The 26638-nt window shown below is 38.2% G+C and overlaps 1 protein-coding gene across 1 annotated transcript in view; it reads right to left on the bottom strand.

Annotated features, from left to right (window-relative positions):
- Window positions 1-26638, bottom strand: part of ATP7A (ATPase copper transporting alpha) — a 170775-nt gene extending 144137 nt beyond the window's left edge. The window contains exon 1 of the mRNA XM_032840640.1: window positions 26377-26638. The gene's annotated coding sequence lies outside the window, so the exon portion shown is untranslated. The remainder of the gene's footprint in view (window positions 1-26376) is intronic.

Genomic DNA, 26638 nt, shown 5'->3' with positions numbered 1-26638 from the left:
ACAGGAAGAAGTTTGGAAGAACAAGTAAACAGTTATCTTGAAGAGCAGTAGTTCTGATAGTAGTTAGGATTTTTTGCTGTACTTTATGAAGTTTACTGCATGAACATACAGTTTATTGAAACAGAGTGACTGACAATCCATGTGGGGTTACACACATAAATCCTAGGAAACAGATGATTCAGCCTGCTGCCCACGTTTATTCCTTAAATAACTTCAAATCCCACTTTGGTTAACCCAATCCTATAAGAATTCTGGGATATGTCTAGAGCTAGCAGGCTGTCTCACAAGAGTTGTAGGATACCTGATGTTTATGAGAAAATTTAAATTTACTTTTTAAAATGTATTAAAACTGGGGCACTTGGCTAGCTCAGGCGGAAGAGCATGCAACTCTTGTTCTCAGGATTATAGGTTCAAACCCCATGTTGGATGTAGAGATTAAAATTTTTTAAATCTTTTTTTAAAAGGCACTGAAACTGAATGAGCCTTTTGAAAATTGCAATGACATGGATGGAGCTAGAGAGTATTATGCTAAGCAAAATAAGTCAGAGAAAGACAAATACCATAGAATTTCACTAATACGTGGAATTTAAGAAATAAAACAGATGAACATGGCAGGGGGCTGGGGAAGAGAGGCAAACCAGAAGACAGACTCTTAACTATAGAGAACAAACTGAAGGTTACTGGAGGGGAGGTGAGCGGGTGCATGGGTTAAATGGGTGATGGGTATTAAGGAGGGAGGGCACTTGTGATGAGCACTGGTTGTTGTATTTAAATGATGAATCACTAAATCCTGTACCTGAAACTAATATTACACTGTATATTAACTGGAATTTAAATAAAATCATGAAAGAAAGCATTCTCTGAAAAAAATCTTGTTCCCTACAACTTTTATGTGTTCCCTTATACTTTAATATTTATAAAAGGAAAATAAATAGAATCTTTAAAAAAAAAAAAAAAGGAAAGCATTTACCTTGTTTCAGCAACTTCCATCCTGGGCTGCCTGTACTGCAGATAAAAGCTTTATCCTAACAGTCTGAAGAGCTCAAGTAGGTAGTTGGCTCACAAAATTTATCATTAACTTACCCAAACATTCTACTGAATCATCATGCAATGCCTATTACTTTGGTGAGAGTGGTCAACAGAGGCTGGGAGTTGGGAGGACACAAGAACCACTTCCAAAATTCCCTCATGCTGCCCCTTAATAACCAATTTACTTAATAACTTTCTTACATCTCTAAATCCTGGCACCCACTGCCCTGTTTTCTTCCTTATACTTTTGCTTTTTCAGATTGTCATATAAATGGAATCACATTATATAGTCTTTTGAATCTGGCTTTTCACTTAATTACATGCATTTTAAGATTTACCTATATTATTGCATGAATCCAACAGGCAGTTCCTCTTTTTTTTAAAGATTTTATTTATTTATTTGACAGACAGATCACAAGTAGGCAGAGAGAGAGAGAGAGGGAGGAGGAAGCAGGTTCCCCTCTGAGCAGAGAGCCCGATGCGGGGCTCGATCCCAGGACCCTGAGATTGTGACCTGAGCTGAAGGCAGAGGCTTTAACCCACTGAGCCACCCGGGCGCCCCCAGGCAGTTCCTCTTTTGTCATGGAGTAGTATTTCACGGTATGGGTATAGGACAATCTGTTTATCTATCAGTTGAAATAACTGGATAGCTTCCAGTTTTTGGTGATTAATACTGAATAATGCTGCTCTAAATACTCATGAACAGGTTTTTGTGTGAACATAGGTTTCACTTCTCTTAGCTACATACCTAGAATTGCTGAACCATATGGTAAATATATGTTTAATTTCATAAAAAACTAGCAAACTGTCTCCAAAAGTGGCTGTACTATTTTTCATTCCCACTAGGAATATCTGAAAGTTCCAGTTGTTTTGCCTTGCTAACACATGGTATTGCAGTTTTCTAATAGGTGTATAGTGGTGGTATCTCACATCATTTTTTAAAATATTTTTTAAAGTACTTGTAGGGTCACAGCAAAATTGAATGGAAAGTATAAGATATCCCACATACTCTTTCCCTCCCATGCACAACATCCTTGCCCACTATCAACATTTGTTAAATCATCACTGTGGTTTTAATTTGCATTTCTTTAATGGTTTTCATTTGCATCTGCCTAATTTGTATTTACTTTATTTACTATTTGTATATCTTCTAGATGAAGTGTCTATTCAGAGCTTTTGCCCATTTTGTTACTGGGTTATTTTCTCATTTTGAATTTTGAAGTTTGAGGGTTTTTAAATTTTATTCTGATACAACTTTTTGTCAGAAATGTTATTTATAAATACTTTCCATCTGTGACTTGTCTTTTCATTTTCTTTCATAGGACAAAAGTTTTTAATTTTTTAAGGTTTTATTTATTTATTTGACAGAGATCACAAGTAGGCAAAGAGGCAGGCAGAGAGAGAGGGAGAAGCAGGCTCCCCACTAAGCAGAGAGCCCTATGTGGGGCTCAATCCCAGGACCCTGAGATCATGACCTGAGCCGAAGGCAGAGGCTTTAACCCACTGAGCCACCCAGGTGCCCCCAAAAGTTTTTAATTTTAATAAATAAAGTCCAAATAACCATATTTTTCATGTATGGGTTATGCTTTTGGAATAATACATATTTCTAATCACATTTCTTTGTTTATGTCTTTCTTTGTATAGAGTAATATTTCTCCTAATTAGCAGCCTCAGTCACAAAGACTGAGAACAAATAAACAAAAACTGCCATGAATATTGTTTAATGGGTACAGTGTTTCAGTCTGGGAAGATGAGAAAAGCTCAAGAGAGAGATGGTGATGATGGTTGCTTAACAACATGAATATAGTTAATGCCACTAAATTGTACACTTAGAAATGGTTAAAATGGTAAAATTTTGTTATAATAATATAATTTTACCATAATGAAAAGAAAAAACTACCACCAGGCAAAAACATGTCAGGGATGTCTATGTTCCAAAGCTCGCATACATTTGTTAGAATACTTCAAGCAGTACTGAAACCAAAGCAATGGAGCCAAAGCTTCACTTTGGATCCATGGAAGATGAATGAGGATCCATTTTCAAGACGAGAGGTAGCCAGACAAAATGGACCATGCCCAGAACTTTGTAGAATGGTTGTCTCTTTCAGTCCTCATACTTATAAGGCAGATAGTATACTACACTTCTTTCACAATAAAAAGAACTGAGACTTGGAGGGCAAAGTTGCCTGTTCAAGGTCATGCTTGAGTCAGTAAACCAAGGAGTGAAGTTGAGCACAAGCTACCAGACAATCTGACCCCAGAACTCTCACTCCAGACCATTCCCCTCCAAATCTCTTTACCTTTTTATCCATATTATGATAAATAGAAAATATATGTAAAAGGAGAGACATCAAGAGCTCCTAAAGTTTATCTGACCTACAGATAAGCTTGTACTCAGAAAATCTTAGTCATACATGGGTTGTAACTTCAAAGTGGAATCTTTAGGTAGTTTTCACTAAGTTCCCAATATGAGTGCAGTTGGGTATCAAACCCAAGATAAGTGCTAATTCAATGAAAGAAACAGCTGGCATAAATTACTTTTCACATGCCCTCACCCTTTCACCCTAGTCCCTATCATTTAATACTGAAATATGGTATTTTTTAGCTTCAAAGATAATATTTGTCTGTGTGTTTGTACACATTTTTCTGTCTTTTCTTATCCCTTATGGCAAAGCAGAATCATTCAGAATTTTCAGAATGAGAAAATTGTATTTTTTTCTGATATATTTCTCCCCTTACAGAGCTGTAAATGGAATAGTAAAATACTAAATGAAAACAAAATTTTAAAATAAAAATTTTAAAGTTTTAAGAAACTACAAAGAATTTTTAATTTAATTTTTGTGTGTGTTCCAAAATTCATTGTTTATGCATCTCACCCAGTGTTCCATGCAATACATGCCCTCCTTAATACCCAACACCAGGCTCACTCAATCCCCCACCCCCTTCCTCTGAAACCCTCAGTTTGTTTCTCAGAGTTCACAGTCTCTCATGGTTTGTCTCCCCCTCCGATTTCCCCCAATTCACTTCTCCTCTCCATCTCCCAATGTCCTCCATGTTATTCCTTATGCTCCACAACTAAGTGAAACCATATGATAATTGACTCTCTCTGCTTGACTTATTTCACTCAGCATAATCTCCTCCAGTCTTGTACATGTTGATACAAAAGTTGGGTATTCATCCTTTCTGATGGAAGCATAATACTCCATTGTATAAATGGACCATATCCTCTTTATCCATTCATCTATTGAAGGGCATTTTGATTCTTTCCACTGTGGCTATTGCTGCTATGAACACTGGGGTACAGATGGCCCTTCTTTCCACTACATCTGTATCTTTGGGGTAAATACCCAGTAGTCCAAATACCCAGTAGTCCCCAATTGGGTCATAGGGTAGCTCTATTTTTAATTTCTTAAGGAATCTCCACACTGTTTTCCAAAGTGGCTGCACCAACTTGCATTCCCACCAACAATGTAAGAGGCTTCCCCTTTCTGCATATCCTTTCCAACTGTCATTTATTGTCTTGTTGATTTTGGCCATTCTAACTGGTATAAGGTGGTATCTCAGCGTGGTTTTGATTTGAATCTCCCTGATGGCTAATGATGATGAACATTTTTTCATGTGTCTGTTAGCCATCTGTATGTCTTCTTTGGAGAAGGGTCTGTTCATGTCTTCTGCCCATTTTTTGATGGGATTATCTGTTTTGTGTGCGTTGAGTTTGAGGAGTTCTTTATAGATCTTGGATAATAGCCCTCTGTCTGTAGTGTCATTTGGGAATATCTTCTCCCATTCCATGGGTTGCCTCTTTGTTTTGTTGACTGTTTTCTTTGCTGTGCAGAAACTTTCAATCTTGTTGAAGTCCCAAAAGTTCATTTTTGCTTTTGTTTCCTTTGCCTTTGGGGACATGTCTTGAAAGAAGTTTTGTGGCCAGTGTCGAAGAGGTTGCTGCCTATGTTCCTCTCTAGGATTTTGATAGATTCCTGCCTCATGTTGAGGTCTTTTATCCATTTCAAGTTTATCTGTGTGTATGGTGTAAGAAAATGGTCAAGTTTCATTCTTCTATACACAGCTGTCCAATTTTCCCAGCACCATTTAATGAAGAGACTGTCTTTTTTCCACTGGATGTTTTTTCCTGCTGTCAAAGATTATTTGACCATAGAGTTGCGGGTCCATATCTGGGCTCTCTACTCAGTTCCACTGGTCTATGTATCTGTTTTTTTGTCAGTACCATGCTGTCTTAGTGATCACAGCTTTGTAGTAAAGCTTGAAACCAGGCAGCGTGATGCCCTCAGTTCCGCTTTTCTTTTTCAACATTTCCTTAGCAATTCGGGGTCTCTTCGGTTTCATACAAATTTTAGGATTGTTTGTTCCAGCACTTTGAAGCGAACCCCACAAACAAGAAGGGAAATAATCAAGATTAGAGTAGAGATCAATGAGATAGAAACTAGAGATACAGTAAAACACGTCAACAAAACTAGAAGCTGGTTTTTTTAAAGAATCAATAAGACTGATAAACCACGGGCCAAAGTAATCCAAAAGAAAAGAGAGAGGACCCAAATTAGTAAAATTAAAAATGAAAAGGGATAAGATCATGATTAACACCAAGGAAATAAAAACAATTATCAGAAATTAATATCAACAGTTATATGACAATAAGTGAAGCAACCTAGATTAAATGGATACATTCCTGGAAACCTATAAACTTCCAAAACTGAATCAGGAAGAAATTGACAACCTGAATAGACCAGTATCTCATAACAAGATTGAAGCAGTGATCAAAAACCTCCCAAATCACAAGAGCCCAAGACCTGATGGATTCCCTGGAGAATTCTACCAAACATTCAAAGAAGAAATAATACCTATTCTCCTGAAGCTGCTTCAGAAAGCAGAAACAGAAGGAAAACTTCCAGATTCTTTTTTTGAAGCCACCATTAATCTGATCCCCAAACCAGGCAAAGACCCCATCAAAAAGGAGAATTTCAGACCAATATCCCTGATGAATATGGATGCCACGATTCTCAACAAGATCCTAGTTAATAGGATCCAACAGTACATTAAAAAGATTATCCCCCATAACCAGGTGGGATTTATCCCTGGGATGCAAGGGTGGTTCAACATTCGCAAATCAATCAATGTGATAGAACAAATCAATACGAGAAGAGAGAAGAACCACATGGTCCTCTCAATTGATGCAGAAAAAGCATCTGACAAGATAAAGCATCCATTCCTGATTAAAACCCTTCAAAGTACAGGGATAGAGGGAACATTCCTCAACTTCATAAAATCTACGTATGAAAAACCCACAGCGAATATCAACCTCAATTGGGAAAAGCTGACAGCCTTCCCTTTGAGATCTGGAACATAACAAGGATGTCCACTCTCACCACTGTTGTTCAACATAGTACTAGAAATCCTAGCAAGAGCAATCAGACAAGAAAAAGGAATAAAAGGTATTCAAATTGGCAAAGAAGTCAAACTCTCTCTCTTCTCAGATGACATGATGCTTTATATGGAATACCCAAAAGACTCTACCCCCAAACTGCTATAACTCATACAGCAATTCAGAAATGTGGCAGGATTCAAAATCAATGTACAGAAATCAGTTGCTTTCTTACACACTAACAATGAAAATACAGAAAGGGAAATTATAGAATCAATTCCATTTACTATAGCACCAAGAACCATAAGATACCTGGAAATAAACCTAACCAAAGAGGTGAAGGATCTGTACTCGAGGAACTACAGAACACTCATGAAAGAAACTGAAAATACAAAAAGATGGAAGAACATTCCATGCTCATGGATCATAAGATTAAATAGTTCAAATGTCTATACTGCCTAGAGCAATCTATACTTTCAATGCCATCCCAATCAAGAAACTACAAATAATTTAATAAACATTTCTTGGGGAATGTTAAATGTAATTTCACTAGATTGGTTTCCCATAATACATTGAACAAAGATAAGCTACATTATCTTTTACTTTGCAGTGGAGTGGATAACAGCTCTAATCTTTTTTTTTTAAGATTTTATCCATTCATTTGATGGACAGAGACCACAAGTAGGCAGAGAGGCAGGCAGAGAGAGAGAGAGAGAGAGAGAGGAGGAAGCAGGCTCCCCACTGAACAGAGAGCCCGATGCGGGGCTAGATCCCAGGACCCTGGGATCATGACCCGAGCCGAAGGCAGAGGCCTTAACCCACTGAGCCACCCAGGCACCCCAACAGCTCTAATCTAAAGTCAAATGGCCTCATGTCAAATCCTGACTCTGGCTTTGTGCTGAAATAACTTACACATTTTAGTTCATATGAATGAAATTTCCAATATGGGTGATAAAATCATAGCACTAGAAACTTGTTCACTCAAATGTGTTGCTTTTCTCATCTTGAAGCTACAAAATATAAGGTCACTGATACTGTGAAGACTTAGGAATGCTTAGAATACTTTGAATCTCTATGAAATTTAGCAGTTATTGTGGGTTTTTTGCCATCATTGTTTATAAAAAAGAGTTACCTTAGACAAATCATTTCATCTATAAAATGAAAGAATCTAAGAGCAAGGGCTCTGGAATCAATCTACCTTGGTTTGAATCCTGGCTCTGCCATTTGCTGAATTTAAAGCCCTGGACCTCTTACTTTGTCTCATTAAGCTTCAGTTTTCCACAGCTGAAAATAAGAATTATTACACCATTGCTGTGAGGATAAAATGAAACAATCTATGCAAACTGCTCAGTACAGTCCTTCATACAGAGTAAGCCATGAGTGTACACGAAATGTTACTGTTTTTTATTAGCAATATCAAAATGTGGGTATAGCATTAGGAATCAAATCATACAAAGGGCATTTTGCAAATCTGCAGAGACAGCAATACTCTAAGTAATCAATTCATTTTTTTAAAGATTTTATTCATTTGAGAGAGAGAGAGTTCACATGCATGAGTTAGGGAGAGGGGAGAAGGCAGAGGGAGAAGCAGGAAGCCCCAATGGAGATCGATCCCAGGACCCTGAGATCATGACCTGATCCCAAGGCAGATGCTTAACCATATGAGCCACCCAGGTGCACTCTAAGTAATCATTCTTAGAGAACTGTCACTTCCCTTATTTGGTATTCATAAACAATGACCTTTCCATTAAAAGCTACCCTCTGCCAGTCCCTTGATATCACAACCTTCTCGTTTTACATTTTATCATACCTTTTGTCACAACTTAATATCTACTTTACTATTTTATTATTATTTATTATTTATTGTATATTATATACTATATCGTTACATATATGTAATGTGTGTCATATATGTAATATATTGTATGTATATATACAATATACTGCATATATGTGTGTAATATAATATGTAATATAATAATTTATATTATAATAAATATTATTTATTATTTATTAGTATATTTAGTTTACTATTTACCTTATTTACTATCTGCCTTTCCCTTCCAAAATGTAAGCTCCATAAGAGTAGGGAGGTATAATGGTTAAAAACACAGACTTGGGGTGCTAGGTGGCTCAGTTGGTTAAGCGACTGCCTTCGGCTCAGGTCATGATCCTGGAGTCCCGGGATTGAATCCCAAATCTGGCTCCCTGCTCGGCAGGGAGTCTGCTTCTCCCTCTGACCCTCCCCCTTCTCATGCTCTCTCTCTCTCATTCTCGTTCTCTCTCAAACAAATAAATAAAATCTTTAAAAAAAAAAACAGACTTGAGAGCCAGACTAGGTTTGATTCCTATTCTCTGCTGCTTGCTGTGTCCTTCGGCATGTTAGTTAAGTTCTGTGCCTGTTTCCTTATCTGTAAAATAGGGATAATAACATCTGTTCCACAGGGTTGTAATGAGAATTAAATGACTTAAGATATATAAGGCAATTTGGGTGCCTGGGTGGCTCAGTTAAGTGTCTGCTTTTGGCTCAGGTCATGATCCCAGGGTCCTGGGATCAAGTCCAGCCTGCTTCTCCCATTGCCTCTGCCTCTCTCTGTCTTTCATGAATAAATAAAATCTTAAAAAAAGATATATAAAGCACTTAGCAAAATTTAACACACAGTAAGCACTCAATAAATGCTAACATATTATTGACCTAACTGTCATTCCAGCAGCCTGAGTAGTGCTTGGCACAAAGCAGGCACCCAATAAACATTTGCTAAGTAACGGAGTCATAAGAGCTCAATGCTCCAACTGAAGCCAGTCTTACAGTTCAAGAACATTCCTTAAGATAGAGTTGAGAACAAAGGAGAAGGACTGGGAAAAGGTGCTTTCTGCAGGATCAAAGCCTCTGTTCAGACCCCATCTTCCACCCTAAGTGTTAAGGCCTGCAGATCACCATGGGGCATGATCTAAATTCTAGAGCTGCTTTTGGCAGCTAGGTAAGTCCTTGGGCACAACCTCCTTCCTCAACTGACATTCATCAAGGGGTTACCATGAACAGTATTTTGCATGTATTAATTCATGTAACGCTTATAACAATCTTGAGGTAAATACTACAATTACCCCCATCTTACAGACGGGAAAACTGAGGTAGAAACAGGTTAACTTGTCCACAGTCACATTACTCCCCAGGGTGGGATGGGGAAGCAAGCAAGAGGATCACCTTAGTGTAGGAGGAGACAGAAAAGACCTGAGGGGTCCAAATCTATTCTGTCAGTTTTTAAAAATATTTCCTTTATTTTCAGCCATGGGTCTCCTCCTCACCTTTCAGAAAAAAATCACTCACCTTCAAGTTCTGAGCCTCTCATGAGGAATATGAGATAAAAGACCTCACTTCCATTGATATCCCTCTCTACGGGCAGTGCAAGTTGCCCCTCTTCTTCTGTTTCCTAGCTTTCAATGATGTGTTCAAACCACTCCTCTGCTGATGTCCCTCTCTTGTTCTTTTTGTCCTTGTGGGTTTAAGCCTTTTAAAATTTCTTTATTTTCATATTAGTGGAGTTTGAGAAGGACAAGAGCTAAATATGTGTGGTTGGGTGGCCATGTTTAACCCCATATACTACTTTTAAGATTTTTTTCAAATAAAGATTTTAAAATGGGAAGATGATGCTGATAGTAGGTGGAAATATGAAGTAAAAGGAAAGAGAATAAAAGGCAAAAGGAATTAAGAGTTACTGAGTTACTATTATATGCCAGGGATTTTAAAATATTTTAATCCTAACAACCATGTTAAACTGTCCTCCTTTTGGAGAAGATGAAATTCAAGTTCAGAGAGATAATGAGAGCTCCTTTGCCTAATTCCAAGAAGCTAATGAATGGCAGGGTCTGATTATTTTTTTTTAAAGATTGTATTTATTTGACACAGAGCGAGAGAGGGAATTCAAGCAGGGGAAGTGGGAGAGGGAGAAGCAGGCCTCCCACCAAGCAGGGAGCCTGATGTGGGGCTTGATCCCAGGACCCCAGGATCATGACCTGAGCTGAAGGCAGACACTTAACAGCAGAGCCACCCAGCTGCCCCTATTTTATATATTATTATACAGAATATATATGTAAGAGAAAAATACTTTTGGAAGAATTTGGTTTTTTTAAGATTTTTATTTATTTATTTAAGAGAAAGAGGGAGGGAAGGAAGGGAGGGAGAGAGAGAACATGAGCAGTGGGGAGGGGCAGAGGGAGGAGAAGCAGTTCCTGCTGAGCAGGGAGCCTGATGTAGGGCTCAAATTCTAGAATCCTGGGATCATGACCTGAGCCAAAGAGAAAAGGGAGACGCTTAACGGACTGAACCATCCAGGTGCTCCACTTTTAGAAGAATTTCTATCATAATCTTAACAATGGCTAATACCTGGATGATGGAATTAGGGTGATTTTTACTTTCTTCATTCATTTAATCAGCAAATATTTATTAAATTCCTACTATGTTTCAAGTACTATTCCAGATGCTGGTGATACAGCAATGAAGAACAGAGACAGTTCACACTCTCATGGGGCTTACATTCTCATGAGAGAGACAGACAGTAAGCCAACAAAGAAATAAATAAAATCAAGTAGTGATAAATGTTATAAAGAAAAAACAAAACCCAGGAACGAGAGATACCTAAATATTGCCTAGATTTTGTTTTTACATTGACCATTTACTAATTTTCTAATAAGGCAAAAAAAAGTATTTTTACTTTAGAAAAAGTTAATGTATTTCAGGGACACCTTTGGAGGATTCATACATTGGTAAGGGACTGGACCAAGACACATTTAAGACCTCTGAATGACTAAAATTTAAAGGGTAGACTTCAGTTATCTGGAAAATTCACTTCTGTGAAATCTCTCATTCTTCCCTGATGCTTAATTAAAAAGTACTATAGATCACAAAAGGCCCTGATTGCACAGGCTCGATTTCATGGGATCCCCAGAGGCTCACTTAAAACTTCCCTATTCAATACAGATGAGCCTGTTAAACCTGTTAAGCCTGTTAAACTCCAAAAAGTTGTTTGGTTTCAATTCCAAAACTGTAGATCTATAACTCTAGAGACATTTGTTGAGATCACTTTATGGAGCTGAAAAAAAAAAAGTCCTATTACTTTCCACAAATGTATATAGTGAGCCAAGACTTTCCTTGGTTCTCTGAGACCATGAAGTTTTTTATTTTTGTTTTGTTCTGTTTAAAAGATTTTATTTATTTGTTAGAAAGAGAGCAAGGGCACATGAGCAGGGGGTGGGCAGAGGGAGAAGAAGAAGCAGACCCCCCCCCCCCACTGAGCAGGGAGCCTGACTCAGGTCTTGATCCCAGGATCCTGAGATCATGATCTGAACTGAAGGCAGATGCATAATCGACTGAGCCACCCAGGTGCTCCTAGACCATTAAGCTTTTTAAGGCAAAACAATCTGGAATAAAGGCAAAAAGGGATCTGGAGTTGAAACCACAGAGAAATGAGCAGAATATCCTGAAAGTCCAAAGGAATAAATTTCTAAGTGCAGTCTCCATTGATAAGTGAAAATGTATATGTTGTGTTTGAAATTACAAACACATCTAGATATTATAGATCCTCCTATCAGGAGAGAAAAAAAAGTATGGCCACTGGTGATGGCTATCTTACTGACTGACATCTTCCCTGGGCTAGTTTCCTTCTTAACTAACAAACTGCATTCATAAAACTGTGCAGCAGAGTTAGAGGTATAGCTAATGACACCAGAAGACAAGTACACACACAGAGATGAGATCTGTAACTTTGGCTTCATTAATACTATTAAATCAGCCAAACCAAAAAGGTAACAGGTAGATTTATACCACCAATCCCATGCACACTAACATTTGACTTGTATTGGAAGAAGTTGTAATAGTATATGTGGTATAGCCTGGTAACTCATCTTGCTGATTATGCAGAAGTATCTTTCTTATCAGGTAAGAATATAATCAATCTTCCCAGGACTTAAAAAAAGCAGTTAAGGGCATCTGGATGGCTCGGTGGTTTAAACCTCTGCCTTCCGCTCAGGTCATGCTCTCAGGGTCCTGGGATAGAGCCCTACATCAGGCTCTCTGCTCAGTGGGGAGCCTGCTTCCCCCTCTCTCTCTGCTTGCCTCTCTCCCTACTTGTGATCTCTCTCTGTGTCAAATACATAAATAAAATCTTTTTGAAAAAGCAGTTAAAATACTGGTAGAAAAACTATTTTGTCTTAATTCTTAGAGATGAAATATTTATATGCTATGACCAAAACCTAAAAATAATGTATGTATTTATTTTTCAGAATACTTTAACTAATTCTACTATCTATATTTTTCATAAATTTTCTTTTTACCAAACAAAGGTCCAAAGAACAATTTTCAGCATGAAATAAGCAGACACTCTGTAAATACAGTCCAGATCTATAGCCCCACCTACACCCAACCCCTCAATTCCTTTAATGTCCTGTTTTATACACTTCGGTTAAAGAAGGTGAAAATCTGATAACATCCTTTCCTGTTCAAAGTTCAACCACCATCAGAACAGATAAGGATTGTGACACCTGGGTGGCTTAGTAAGTTAAGTGCCTGCATTCAGCTTGGGTCATGATCCCAGGGTCGGGCTCCCTGCTTAGGAGTGGGCCTCCTTCTCCCCCTTCCTTTGCCTGCCGCTCCCCCTGCTTGTGCTCTCTCTCTGTCAAATAAATAAATAAAATCTTTTTTTTTTAATTACAAGAAAAGAACAGATAAGGATGAATAATTATGTTCTAGGAATATATGGGGAATTCAGCTTTTAAAAAGTTTTTAAAAAGGGAATAGCAAGTCTAAATTGTCAACACCAACTGTTTTAGCCAGGTATCTTTTATACAGATGATTGAGAATGAATTCAGAGAAGGCCTACATCATTCCATATCCTTAGAGTTTTTAACTGGGAAGTTTCACGTGCTTTGTTTTTTGGGTTTTCTTTTTTGTTTAGTTGATTGGTTTTTTTAGTTTTTTTTTAAATATATTCACTTTAATTACATTCATGTTTTTTGTTTTTTAAGTAGTCTCCACAAAGCCCAACAAGGGGCTTGAACTCAAAACAAACAAACAAAAACAACAAAAAAAAAACCCACAAAGAGCAAAAAACAAAAAAGAAAAAAAGGGGGGGTTTGAACTGGCGAACCTGAGCCCCCCAAGTGCTTTGTTACCACCAGCAAGCAGAATCCCTAATACTGATAGCTAATCAAATCCACAGAATTGCTGGGGGAAAAGATTAATTTGAATTCAATGCACATTTGTTGAACAGAAATCAAGACAAATAGCCAACAACATTTACTATTTGGGGAATTTAAAATACAAATCCATTATGATTTGCAGGAAGTTCCCCCCACCACCAGAATTCATTTCTCTGTTCTGGGGTTCTGTGCTCTCTTAGAAAGCACTAGGATGAACTTCATCATCTTAAAAAACTAATACTCAAAAATAGGCTGAAATCCTTAGAAAGCTGGTTTTGGTAGAGTAAAAACATGCTTTACCCACAAGGGAGCTTCCCCCTCCCCAATTTCAGATGTGAAATTTTCACAAAGTGGATGCAGTTAGTTTGCTTTAAAGTGGATTCAATTTTTTAATCCTGAAAAAAGCTGTAGGAAGTCAAGCTACAACTAAATTCTAAATTTCAGTTTAGTATATTCTCTTGGTTCTTAGAAATAAATTATCAAAGTGCTTCTTCTCTTGCCTCACCTGCCTTTTTATCTACTTTTAATGAAGGGTTCATGTACGTGTACACACACACATAGACACACACACACACCCCAGAAATAAGTCAGATACTTCTAACATCTTTCAGCTAAAAACACCACCTCCTTTTGAAAAAGGCATGGCTATGAATGTAGGAAATTAAAGTTGGACATAGAACAGAGAAAGGTAAACAGATAAAATTAAGAAGAGTTTAAGCACCTATGTTCAAAGATGATTCTGCCATACTTTCGCATAAAACAAATTATATTTGGCCAGGGGCGCCTGGGTGGCTCAATGGGTTAGAGCCTCTGCCTTCGGCTCAGGTCATGATCCCAGAGTCCTGAGATCGAGTCCTACATTGGGCTCTCTGCTCAGCAGGGATCCTGCTTCCCCCTCTCTCTCTGCCTACCTCTCTGTCTACTTGTGATCTCTGTCTGTCAAATAAATAAATAAAATATTTTTTTTAATTATACCTGGCCAGATACTTGCAAAATCAGTCTCCTCAACATGCATGCACAATAACGAGTTTGATGGAAATGGATGGATTAACCTGACAAGCTTCATATCATAATTATAAGCCAAATTAATCAAAAGTAGGTAGAGCATGAGCAATATACAAAGACAAAATATAAAAAGACAATATGGGTAGAGAGAGGAAAAATTATGTGGGAGCAGGAAAGCAGTTTTGCCCAGTCAAAACTGAGGGTGCAGGTGGGAATAGAATATCACAAAAGAAACAACAATAATGTATCTTTACATTCACATAACACATTTCTATTTATAAAGGAGTGCTTCATAAGTTTCATTAGAGACAGTAAGTATATTCATTAAGCAGTTCATTAATTTGATATACATTAAAGAGAACATCCTTGGCACCAGACAGACTTGGATTTGAATCCAAATTCTGCCCCTTAGTAGCTGTGTGACTTTCAGCAAATTGTTTAATCTCTCTGATGTGCAGTTTTCTCATTTAAAAAGTACAGATGGCTTTTATTCATGGGACTGTTGACAGGAATATTATGAGGTAAGACATGTAAAGTGCTGGGCACCTAATTCCATCTCTTCTTCACCTTACTAATATTGCCAAGCTCCTATTGTCTTCTAGGTTCTGTGCTAGGCCCAACTGGGGATACAAAGGTAAATAAATATGATATGGGCTCTGCCTTCAAGGAGTTCAGCAATACATGTTATACTGGTGATCTAAAGGATGAAGGAAGGGAGTTCAGTGAAGACTTCACAGAAGAGACGTTTTATGCCTTTCTTTCCTTTAAAATATAAGGAATAAACACCAACTGGAGAAAAATAGAAAAAACAGATAAGCAAATAAAATAATAAGCAACAAATCAGGGACACCTGGGTGGCTCAGTCGGTAAAGCATCTGCCTTCTGCTCAGGTCATGATCCCGGAGTCCCGGCACTGAACCACAGGTCACGTCAGGCTCCCTGCTCAGTAGGGAGTGTGCTTCTCCCTCTGTTCCTCCCCAGCTCATGCGAGCACTCACGCGCATGCGCACGCGCTCTCTCTGTCTCTCACTCTGTCAAATAAATAAATAAAATCTTTTTAAAAATTTAAAAAAGAGCAACAAATCATTCCACTACCAAGAGATAACTAAATGAACATTTTGAGTTAGGGGAGTGTGTGTGTGTAAATTTAGGAGATTATTTTATGTGCATATATGTATAAATACACACATTTTTAATAAAAATTATGTACTATGTTTTATTACATGCTTCCTTTCATTCAACACTTACAATGAAAATTTTTGTCAGTAAATAATAATATATAATAATACCTAATATTTTTTACTATTTTAATCTTCACAACTTAATGGGATAGGTACTAATTTTATATCCATTTTATAGATGATGAAATTGAGAGAGAGGGTAAGGAACTTTCCCAAGGTCATACAGCTTGTATGTGACATAATTGAAATTTGAACCCAGTAAGTCTGATCCAGTCTGTGCTTTTATTTTTGAGAGAAAGAGTGGGCAGCGGTTGTGAGGGAGGAGATTAGCAGAGGGAGAGGGACAAGCCAACTTCCCACTGAGCAAAGGGCCCAAAGCAGGGCTGGATCTCACAATCCCTGAGAACACAACCTGAGCTGAAACCAAGAGCCTGATGCTTAACCAACTGTGCCACCCATGGTGCCCTTACCATAATTCCTTAAAAGGATATAGCCCAGAAGGGAAATGATTAGGGATTAAATGGAGATAGCGAGGAGGAAAAAATATCAAGAACCAGACAACAGGGGTGCCTGGCTGGCTCAGTTGGTACAGCATGTGACTCTTGACCTAAGGGTTGTAAATTCAATCCTATGTTGAGTATAGAGCTTACTTTTTAAAAAAGGAAGAAGAAAAGAAAAAAAAAAGAAGAACTAGACAACAGACTTGGTGACTGACTGACTGTGGGATAAGAAAAAAAAAATAACTCTTGGATTTCTAGGTGGAGAGGAGTGGCATTATTAGTTTCCTTTTATAGATAAAGAAGCAAAGGCCCAGAAACACAAAATAATTTGTCCAAAGTACAGTTTCTTAATAGCATAATTTGGAACTTAAATTCTAGACTCCTGTCTCAAAGTCAGTACTCTTTCCACTATAAGACAACACATCAAGGAAGAATATTATATTTGTGTAGCACTCTATAATTTATAAAGAACTTTTGCATACATTATTTCACTTGATACTCTTAACAACCTATTAGTTAGGGCAGGTATTATCATCATTTTACTGATGAGTACACTTAAATAGAGTAAGAAAATAGATGGACCTTCTTAAAATCCTGAAAGATCTAAATTTCATCTGTTGGATTACAGAAGAGCCTTAAGGTGGGAAGTGAAATTCAAGTGATGAACTTGGGACTACCATGGCTCCTGAATGTTGTAGGTACTGAGAAGAGAAAGGGGCTAGAAATAGAAGTGGTTTGGGTAGGTTTCAGGCTAGCCAGCCATATTGTATAACTCCACATCACAACATTTACAGACTTATATATATTTAAAATATTTATATACTAACAATGTGGCTGCTGCCCCTGGAGTTGTGTAAGACAATAGCCCTAGATGAAATAAAGTAGAAGTCTCCAACCTGCAGTTCAGGATCTACAGGTAGGTCTAGAAACCTTGCTTCATGGAACTCCAAGGTGGTTTCCAAAAATGTTTTCTCCACTCTGCTATATCCCCTTTCTGCTATACATTCCAGCTATCCCAGCTAACATTCCCAGAGTGAAAGCAAGAACAGTATAGCCAGCAACTACTTCTCAGGAACTCAGTGACTATATCCACCCTGATCTCAAGAATCAGATTAAAACAAGATCCTCCAGGGGCACCTGGCTGGCTCAGTCAGTATAGCACATGACTCTTGATCTCAAGGTTGGGAGTTCAAGCCCCATGCTGGGCGTGGAGCCTACTTAAAAAAAAAAAAAGAAAGAAAAAGAAGGTCCTCCATAAAATAAGGTTGGAGATCACCCTAATAAAGGATTTGGATGAGACAAAAATGGTCTTCTGTGATCATTTCTACTTATCTGATGGAAAAAAACTCTAGAAAATATCAGAATAATACGGTTAAACCTTCTTAGAACATGATTATACTTACATTAAACCCAAAGGTAACAAGAGACAAAAGGCAGGTCATAACAGGCATTCATTTGGCAATCCACTCATACCTTGAGAGAATACTAACACAGATTATAAACAAAACTTACTATATAAGCTTTTGACAAAGTTGTGATGAGGTAAAATACAAAACTAGGACACACTGGTCTAGTCAGATGCTTCAACTGTAGAACAAAACCTAAAATGACCACTCGGTCTTCAAGTGGCCGAGTCAAAAAACTTCAGTTAAGTTTCTTTTCCTCATACTTGGACAAAGGAAACACACTATTCATAAAGAAACATGACTGAAAACAAAGGCTAGACAAATGTATTCTATTTTGCTTGAAGATATTTTTTTTTTTTAAAGATTTTATTTATTTATTTGAGAGAGAGATAGTGAGAGAGAGCATGAGCGAGGAGAAGGTCAGAGGGAGAAGCAGACTTCCCATGGAGCTGGGAGCCCGATGTGGGACTTGATCCTGGGACCCCGGGATCATGACCTGAGCCGAAGGCAGTCGTCCAACCAACTGAGCCACCCAGGCGTCCCTGCTTGAAGATATTTCTGATGGCATTCTATCAACCATCACAGAATGTATCTCTTCCTCTTTCCTTGCCTAACCTCTTTCTACTTCTGACTTCTTGGACTTCCCACTGGCACTTCATTTACACATTGCTCTCTAGTGCTACTTGGTGCTACGAGCAGTTACTGATCCCAGCTGCTCTGTGTAAATATCATTTTGTTGCTTACATAGTTGTGCCACTAAGAAAACATAATACAGGGGCACCTGGGTGGCTCAGTGGGTTGGACCTCTGCCTTCGGCTCGGGTCATGGTCTCAGGGTCCTGGGATCGAGCCCCGCAGGGGGCTCTCTGCTCAGTGGGGAGCCTGCTTCCCCCTTCTCTCTCTCTGCCTGCCTCTCTGCCTAATTCTGACCTCTGTCAAATAAATAAAATCTTAAAAAGAAAAGAAAACATAATACAAAATTCTATACTCGGAGGACACCTGAGTGACTCAGTTGGTTAAGCGTCAAGACTCTTGATTTTGGCTCAGGTCATGATCTCAGGGTCATGAGATTAAGCTGAGCATGGAGCCTGGTTAAGATTCTTTCTCTCTCCCTCTCCCTCTGCCCCATCCCTCACATGTGCACTCTCTCTCTCAAAAAAAAAAAAATTTCTAAATTCAGGGAACAAATTAGAATGAAAATGTGATCAAATTGAGGCCTATGACTCCAAAACCCATGCATGCTAACTCTCTCCGAAATACCATATCCAAGGAATTTACCGCAGATTAAATACCTGCTCAAAGCATTCAAAAACTGGCTGTATTAGAAAAACCCAGAGACGTCTAGGTGGCTCAGTTGGTTAAGCAGCTGCCTTCGGCTCAGGTCATGATCCCAGCGTCCTGGGATCAAGTCCCACATCTGGCTCCTTGCTCAGCAGGGAGCCTGCTTCTCCCTCTGCCTGTCACTCTGCCTGCCTGTGTGCTATCTCTCTCTCTCTCTCTGACAAATAATTTTAAAAAAGAAAAACCCAGTCTTTCTTCTCATGTTTCTCCTTAACTCTCTTACTACTATCACACTCAACAACACTTCCGGCACCAGATTTGTGACAGTTTTCCCCTACCAAGCAATTTGCTGTGACAGCAGCTAGGTGTCCTACAATTTAACACAATTCTGACACTATCTACCTAGAGATAGGGTCAGATCCCACAGGTCAAAGGTTTAATCCCACAAGACTGTTCCCACCTTACTTACCCCAGACTTAAATAGCTAATCAAAGCATTCAAATGATGGCCCTCATCTATCCCTTCCAATACTCTTCCCCAACATAAAATCTCTACTACAATCAGACAAGTTCCCTCACTGCCATATAGCCCATGATTGCCATTTCTTTCTATGATTTTGTTTAGATTGGTCCCCTCACCTGGAATGCTCTCTTCCACATATTTAAATCCTATCACCTCACTCATCTGTAAACTCCAGAAAAGCAGGACCACATCTGTTGTATACAAAGTCATATCCCCAGTACCTTGCAAATGGCAGCTACTCAAGTAACTGCTGACTTAGTAAATGAACCCACCTCCTCCATGAAAAACATGTCAAATACTCATATCCACTTTCTTTTTGAATTCTGAATACCCTTGGAATCAGCATCATAGGTTAGTACCTAATTTCTCTGTAATTGTTTGGTATTGGGTTTCTTTCTCTGGTTAGACATTGGAGCATATGCCTTATGCTTCTTGGCATATCTTACAGAACCCACATAAACACCAGACATACAATGAGCACACAATAAACATGTATTCCTTGGTGTGCTGATGTAATTTATAAAAACTCAACTTACATACAACTTTGTAAGAATGCAGCTATTTTGCAGAGTAGGTCAGACCTACACAAAGCCTTTCCCTCTGCCTATATTTTGTATTTCAGAAATCATGACGCTCCCTGATGGTCTAGTGGTTAGGATTCGGCGCTCTCTCAGAAATCATTCAAAAGTATGTTTCAGCATTTGGCAATTAGAGAAATAATCCAGAGAAGCTCAATGGCCCCACAGTTTGTAGCTCACTAATTATACAAGCCGACTGTTATGAGTTTTGTCAGTGGTAAAGCAGAAAGAGTACATCAGGGTGATCTGAATTGCTAGCTGTCAGAATAAGTTTAGAAATGTAGGTGTAATGTAGGCTACTGTGTCTTCCTAATCTGAGTTTTCCATTTTCTGTGGTGTTATTTGGAAACTAAATATTACTTCCAGATACTGATTGTATATTAGTATATTCCTCCTACTGTCCACCCAATTTATAGTACCATAAAACTATAATTTATAATTTTATTACATAGGTTGCTAACATTACTTTTACTGTAAATAATTTTTAAAAGAATGATGTTAACTAAACTTTATTGTGTGTTTACTACCTGCCAGGCACTGCTATTAGGACTTCACATGTATTAACTCACTGACAATCCTCTGAGGTAGGTACTGTTAAATCATTTTGTATTTACCTAATGTCTGAAATATATGTTTTGAATAAACATTTTTTTCTTTTTTTCTTTCTTTTACAAAAAAAGAAACACACACACAGACCATTTCTTTTCTCTTCCTGGGAGACCTAGAAAATACAAACAAAATAAGACCAACAGCATTTTAAACATTAGGTCCTTTAGAATATCTTTAAATAATGTAATTACCTTAAAACAAAACTATGAGTCCTTACTTATGAATTTAGTTTGAATGTACCAAAGAAATTTTGAGTTACCAATACTATAATTTATTTTATCATCAAATCTATTTGCTAATACTTTCAAAGAAGATCAATATTTTTCCCTTTAGGACAAATAAGGAACTTAATTCCAACAGAGCTAACTTTGTTCTAATGTCTATGTACTTTAAAAAATACAGTTCCTTTAAGGTAAGGTGAGAACAAGGTTCTAAAACCAGACTGACTGGCTTTAAATCTCAGCTTAGCCACTTGCTATGTCTAGAAATAAAATTGGGCCCTATGAAAGAATATTTCAACTCCTACCAAAGTGCAAACTACAAAGTCCTAGATTTTTTTTCTCATACCAGAGGAAGGATAGGTCTCCTTCATTTACGTGCACCAAAAAAAAAAAAAAAAGAAAGAAAGAAAGAAAGAAAGAAGATTCAAGATCCCATGACTTAACACTTCCCCTAAAGTTAAGAAACAGGCACTTGTGGGTTATTTTTGTAATAAACACAGTGGACACACTCTTATGCAATCCTAATCATACCCTAAATTCAAGGTCAAATAATACACTGCACTAAATAAATTATTCTTTTTTCCAATCATCATACAGTGAATTTAAGGCTACTAAAACTCATCCTATTAACACCTAGCTAGAAAGAGAGAAGCCAGATAAAACACTTTGCTTTAGACGGACAATACTTGAAGACGCAGGACACTAATTTGATTGCTAATACATAAAAACCCACTTACAGGTATGATTAGAAAATAATACCAAGGGTGTCTGGGTGGCTCAGTCGGTTAAGCATCTGCCTTCTGTTCAGGTCATGATCCCAGGGTCCTGGAATCGAGTCCAGAGTCAGGCTCCCTGCTCCAAAGGGAGTCCACTTCTCCCTCTGACCATCCTCCCACTCGCTCCCTCAATCTCTCTAATAAGTAAATAATATCTTTTAAAAAGAGAAATTAATATCAACCTATTGTGGCTGTAAGTCTGAACTAAAAACTGATATTCAGAGGTAACAGTGAAACGGCATAGTAAAAGAAGAGAAAGAATTTACTGGCCAAGAGGAAACTGGTTGTATACAAATACTTTAATATTAATAGTAGTGTTTTAGTAATATATTAATAATCAATACAATATCCTTTATATTAATAGCATTATTATTATTTCTATTTTTCCATTTTTCTGTTAGATTGTTAACTTTTTTTTTTTAAGTAGGCTCCATGCTGGGCATGGAGCCCAACACAAGGCTTAAACTTACCACCCTGAGATCAAGACCTGAGCTGAGATCAGGAGTCAAACATTTAACTGAGTAAGCCACCCAGGTACGTCTTAAGAGCATTATTAATTGATTTAATAATTCAATTAGAATTCTTAGAGCAGGGGCACCTCTGTGGCTCAGTCGTTAAACATCTGCCTTCGGCTCCAGTCATGATCCCAGAGTCCTGGGACCGAGCCCCACATCGGGCTCCCTGCTTGACGGAGAGCCTGCTTCTCCCTCTCCCCTGCCCCCTGCTTGTGTTCCCTCTCTCACTGCCAAATACATAAATAAAATCTTTTAAAAAAAGAATTCTTAGAGCAAATAATCTTATTTTCACCAAAAAAATAGATACCTCCTTTTTTGCTTACCATTGTTAAGTACAAGGATCAACAAAGGAAATTAACACTTGGAACTCCTTCATAACCAAGCTCTTTGTAACCTTTTGTTAGCTCAAGGATCAACTCTCAAGTATCCTCACGACCCTAAGAGTCCGCTACAAATTTTTCCTAAACAGTCCTGAGAATTTTCTTTAAAGGGCTCTTCACTGTGGAGTTCTTTCTCCTGTTCTTTTATGTCTGATGACAGTTTCTCAGGTCTCAACAGAAGCCCTCTTAATGTTTTCTCCTGAATGACAGGTAGCACACTTCAGGTGAACACTCAAGAGAGTAGAAACCATCTTCTTCATAATTCCAAGTTTATACAATGCCCTGCAAACTCACAGGTCAGAGTAAAACAGGGAAGTAATTCCAGTATTACTCTCTCCCAGTCTTTGGCTGGCACATCAAATGCACAAGCGGGATCAGCAACAATTACAACAGGATAAAACAAAACACTTTTTTAAACCAAAACAAAATCAACTAAGGTTAAATGGCCAAGTTAAAACAATTTCCCTAGGATGTGAAATAACCCATTAATTTCAATTAGTAAATTATGAAAATGTACTCCTGAGTATAGGTCTGGAAAATTGAACTTCTGCACTAGAGAATTATGGAGTAAAAATAGGTTTTAAAAAACATAGCTGTGTAATTCTACATGTGAACAGAAAGCATGAAACAAAATTAAACTGGCTCAAAATGGGGACATTTTATCCTCATTCCCTTCAAGGAAAGAAATATCTGTGAAAACTAGTGTAATCTATCAATACCCCACACATTTAATCCCACAAAGATATGAAAATCACTTCAATTTTCTAACAGTGCTGGAGAAACTAGCAACATATTTATGAAACCAGAGAGATCCTGCCCTTTCACTTTAAAGAAACACATTCTAAAAGTATTGTGATAATTTTCTTGCCATACTACTTTACCAAGTAAGTAAGCAAGTTATATCACATTCAATCAATCTGAAGACTGAGATTTATAAGTAAAAATCATGATTGCTGAGATAGTAAATTAAACCAAAATAGGCCTGTGGCCTGTCTTTCCTGCCCACTCCCCCATCCATATTTTGATTTATGTCCTAAGAAAGATCACAATTTAAAAGCAAAACTCCGTAAAAACCTTTAACAAAGATGAGTAGAGGGAATTTTAAGACGAAACTCCCATATATTATTCCCACCTGTTCCAGTACCTATATCACCTCAGACAAATCTCTCCTCACAATTTAATTTCCCAACTGTCAAATGAACATTATTTTCACTCATTGGGATGTGTAAAAAGTCTTGATTAAAGTTTTTCAAGTATTTTTAAATATATAGATAAAAAAAACTATAATGAGGGGCGCCTGGGTGGCTCAGTGGTTAAAACCTCTGCCTTCAGCTCAGGTCATGATCCCAGGGTCCTGGGATCCAGCCCAGCATCGGGCTCTCTGCTCAGCAGGGAGCCTGCCTCCTCCTGTCTCTCTCTGCCTGCCTCTCTGCCTACTTGTGATCTGTCTGTCAAATAAATAAATAAAAAAAATCTTTAAAAAAAAAAAGAAAAAGAAACTATAATGAGGCATTTACAAAAGGAATGTGTTGCCTTAAAGCGCTCACGGAAGTAAAGATTGTAATGTGTTAGTTGGTTATTCTTGCTCATCACGCTCTCTCATTTTCAGATAAATTCTACTACTTCTCCATGCATTTTTCAAAGAAAAACAACCTTCTGCATTAGAGATCAGAGATGTTAACCTACCCTTTGGAGGGATTTGTGTTTAATCTAGCCCTACCTAGAGGCCAAGAATCAAGATCTTTCTAAGACTAAGAATGGAAAAGAATAGTTTCTATCAGGTTAAGAAGACTAGTAGAGAAATCAATTTGGAGGAGAAAAGGAAATGCATAAATTCCTTGAGAAAATGCTGGAACAGCTTCTGGCGTCAGATAATGTTATTCATTCCCAGCAATTTAAAAATTGATTCCAAATTACATTTAAGTCATAAGAGTCAATAAGAATTAAAATATAGCAAGATTTAAAAGGAAAAAGGGAGAGACAAATCAAGAGACAAATCTTGGGTTTGTCTAAGGTTAAGACTAACCTTAAAAGGAAAAAAGGAAGAGACAAATCTTAATTATAGAGAACTGATGGTTACCAGAAGGGAGGAGGTGAGGGAATGGGGTAAACAGAGAATGGGGATTAAGGAGTGCACTTGTCTTGATGATGTATGGAAGTGCTGGATCACTATATTATACACCTGAAACTAATATACTACTTTATGTTAACTAACTGGAATTAAAATAAAAGCCTAAATAAAAAATATATAGAAAGCTTTATTTTTTTTAATTTGATTTTACATCAGAATTAAATCTCATACATTAACACTGTTTTTGTCATTTCATGTATTTTTTCTATATATAAGCTTTTTTTATTGGCTGGAGGGTAGCTGGATATGGTTCTAAGCTTACCAGTTTTAGATTCTGTATTTTTTTTCCCTTTAATAGTACTATCTTAGAGGCTGTGGCTGTGTTAGAAATAGGGGTGTTTATGTACAGTGTGTTGTTGCATGTCCAGCATTTTCCAGGCCCCCAAGCCTTTGCTCATATTTTTTCTTCTACTTGGGATGCCCTCCCCTACGTCCATTCCTACAAAGTTAAATCCTATCCATTTTCAAGGCCCACCTCAAATGCTACCTTCCCTGAACTCTCATAACACTTTCTCTAACATACAAGGTTAGTGAGATTGGAAGGGTGTATCTGTCTTTCCTACTGCACTGTGAGACCCTCAAGTCAAAAAGCACTCTCTTATATCATGAACATAGACACAAGAAAGTTTTAAAAATAAAATCTCTGTTCAAAATATCCTTTAAAAAGGATGAGAGAGGCGCCTGGGTGAATCACTTGGTTAAGCAATGGACTCTTGATTTTTGGCTCAGGTCAGGATCTCAGGGTCACAAATGCAGCCCCACCTCAGGCTGGGCCCTGAACTCAGCACAGAATCTGCTGGTCCCTCTCCCTCTACTCCTCTCCCTGCTTGCATGTTTGCTCAATCTCTCTCTCTCTCTCAAATAAATAAATCGTTTTAAAAGTTAATAAATAAAAAGGATGAAATAAGCAGTCTATTCAATTAGTGGGGCTGCTAGAACCCACTGTATTCATAACTGAACTCAATTAACTTGATTGCAAACTCATTTGAGGTCAGAGACTCTGTGCTGTTTCTTGTGCATACCCCCTACCACCCCACACCTCAATATCACCCAATTCAATGTCCTGCACACATTAAGACTCAATACAAAACCCTATTACTGTAGATGAACACACTCTAAAACAAAAATCAGATGCTAAAAATACAAACTTGTGAAACAATAAAAGAGCTATTGGTGCTTAGGATAAACCCAACGTCTACAACAAAGTGTCAAAGATAAAGGTGCCACAGGGATGGAGAATAACTTTACCGGGAAGGGGGCAGAATGAACAAAATGAAATGGAAAAGAGAGTGTTCTCTCAGTTTAGCTTATGCTCCAAGAGAAAGCAAAAAGCAAAATATACTTCTTTACATCATTTCATTAATGGTCTTCAGTCCATATGACTTCCAATACCAGTACGGACCTTTTTGTACCTTCAACTAATTGGGTAACATAGGCCACTGGATCATCAGGGCACTTTCCCAGAAGGGTACAAGAAAAGTGACACGGGTCAGGACTCATTCTCCCCTCCATTATTCCCTGCTGGGAAGGTAAAACTAAGTGTGGTAAATACCAGAGTTGTGAAGAAGTGAGAGTTTGGAGACTGTCCCTGTTTAAAATAACCCCGCTACACTCGGTAGTAGAGATTGACGGTACAGAACACCTCTCCAGTAGAAGCCCACATAGGACGTACCTGGTTTTTCTTTCCTATGCTGAAACCTCGCGAGCTACGCAGCCCGTGGCAACGGCAGATCCACGCGCAGGTTCCAATCTCACACACAAGGAGAAGAAACAGTAGTGGTGGCGTGGGGAGGGGGGCGGCGGCGTCGGGGACAGCGGCCGCGGTGGCGTCGGCAGCGGCGGTGGCGGCGGCACTCCCACGGCTTCTCTTCCTCCACCCACCGCCGCCCGAGCCTGCGGCCTTTACCCGTCCTTTCCTCACTCCCCCTACTTCC

This window comes from Lontra canadensis, unplaced genomic scaffold (assembly GCF_010015895.1).
Source record: "Lontra canadensis isolate GAN:19392208 unplaced genomic scaffold, GSC_riverotter_1.0 scaffold114, whole genome shotgun sequence".
NCBI classification, from domain to species: domain Eukaryota; kingdom Metazoa; phylum Chordata; class Mammalia; order Carnivora; family Mustelidae; genus Lontra; species Lontra canadensis.
The sequence above is the reverse complement of the archived record's forward strand: the minus strand, read 5'-3'. Positions and strand labels throughout refer to the sequence as shown.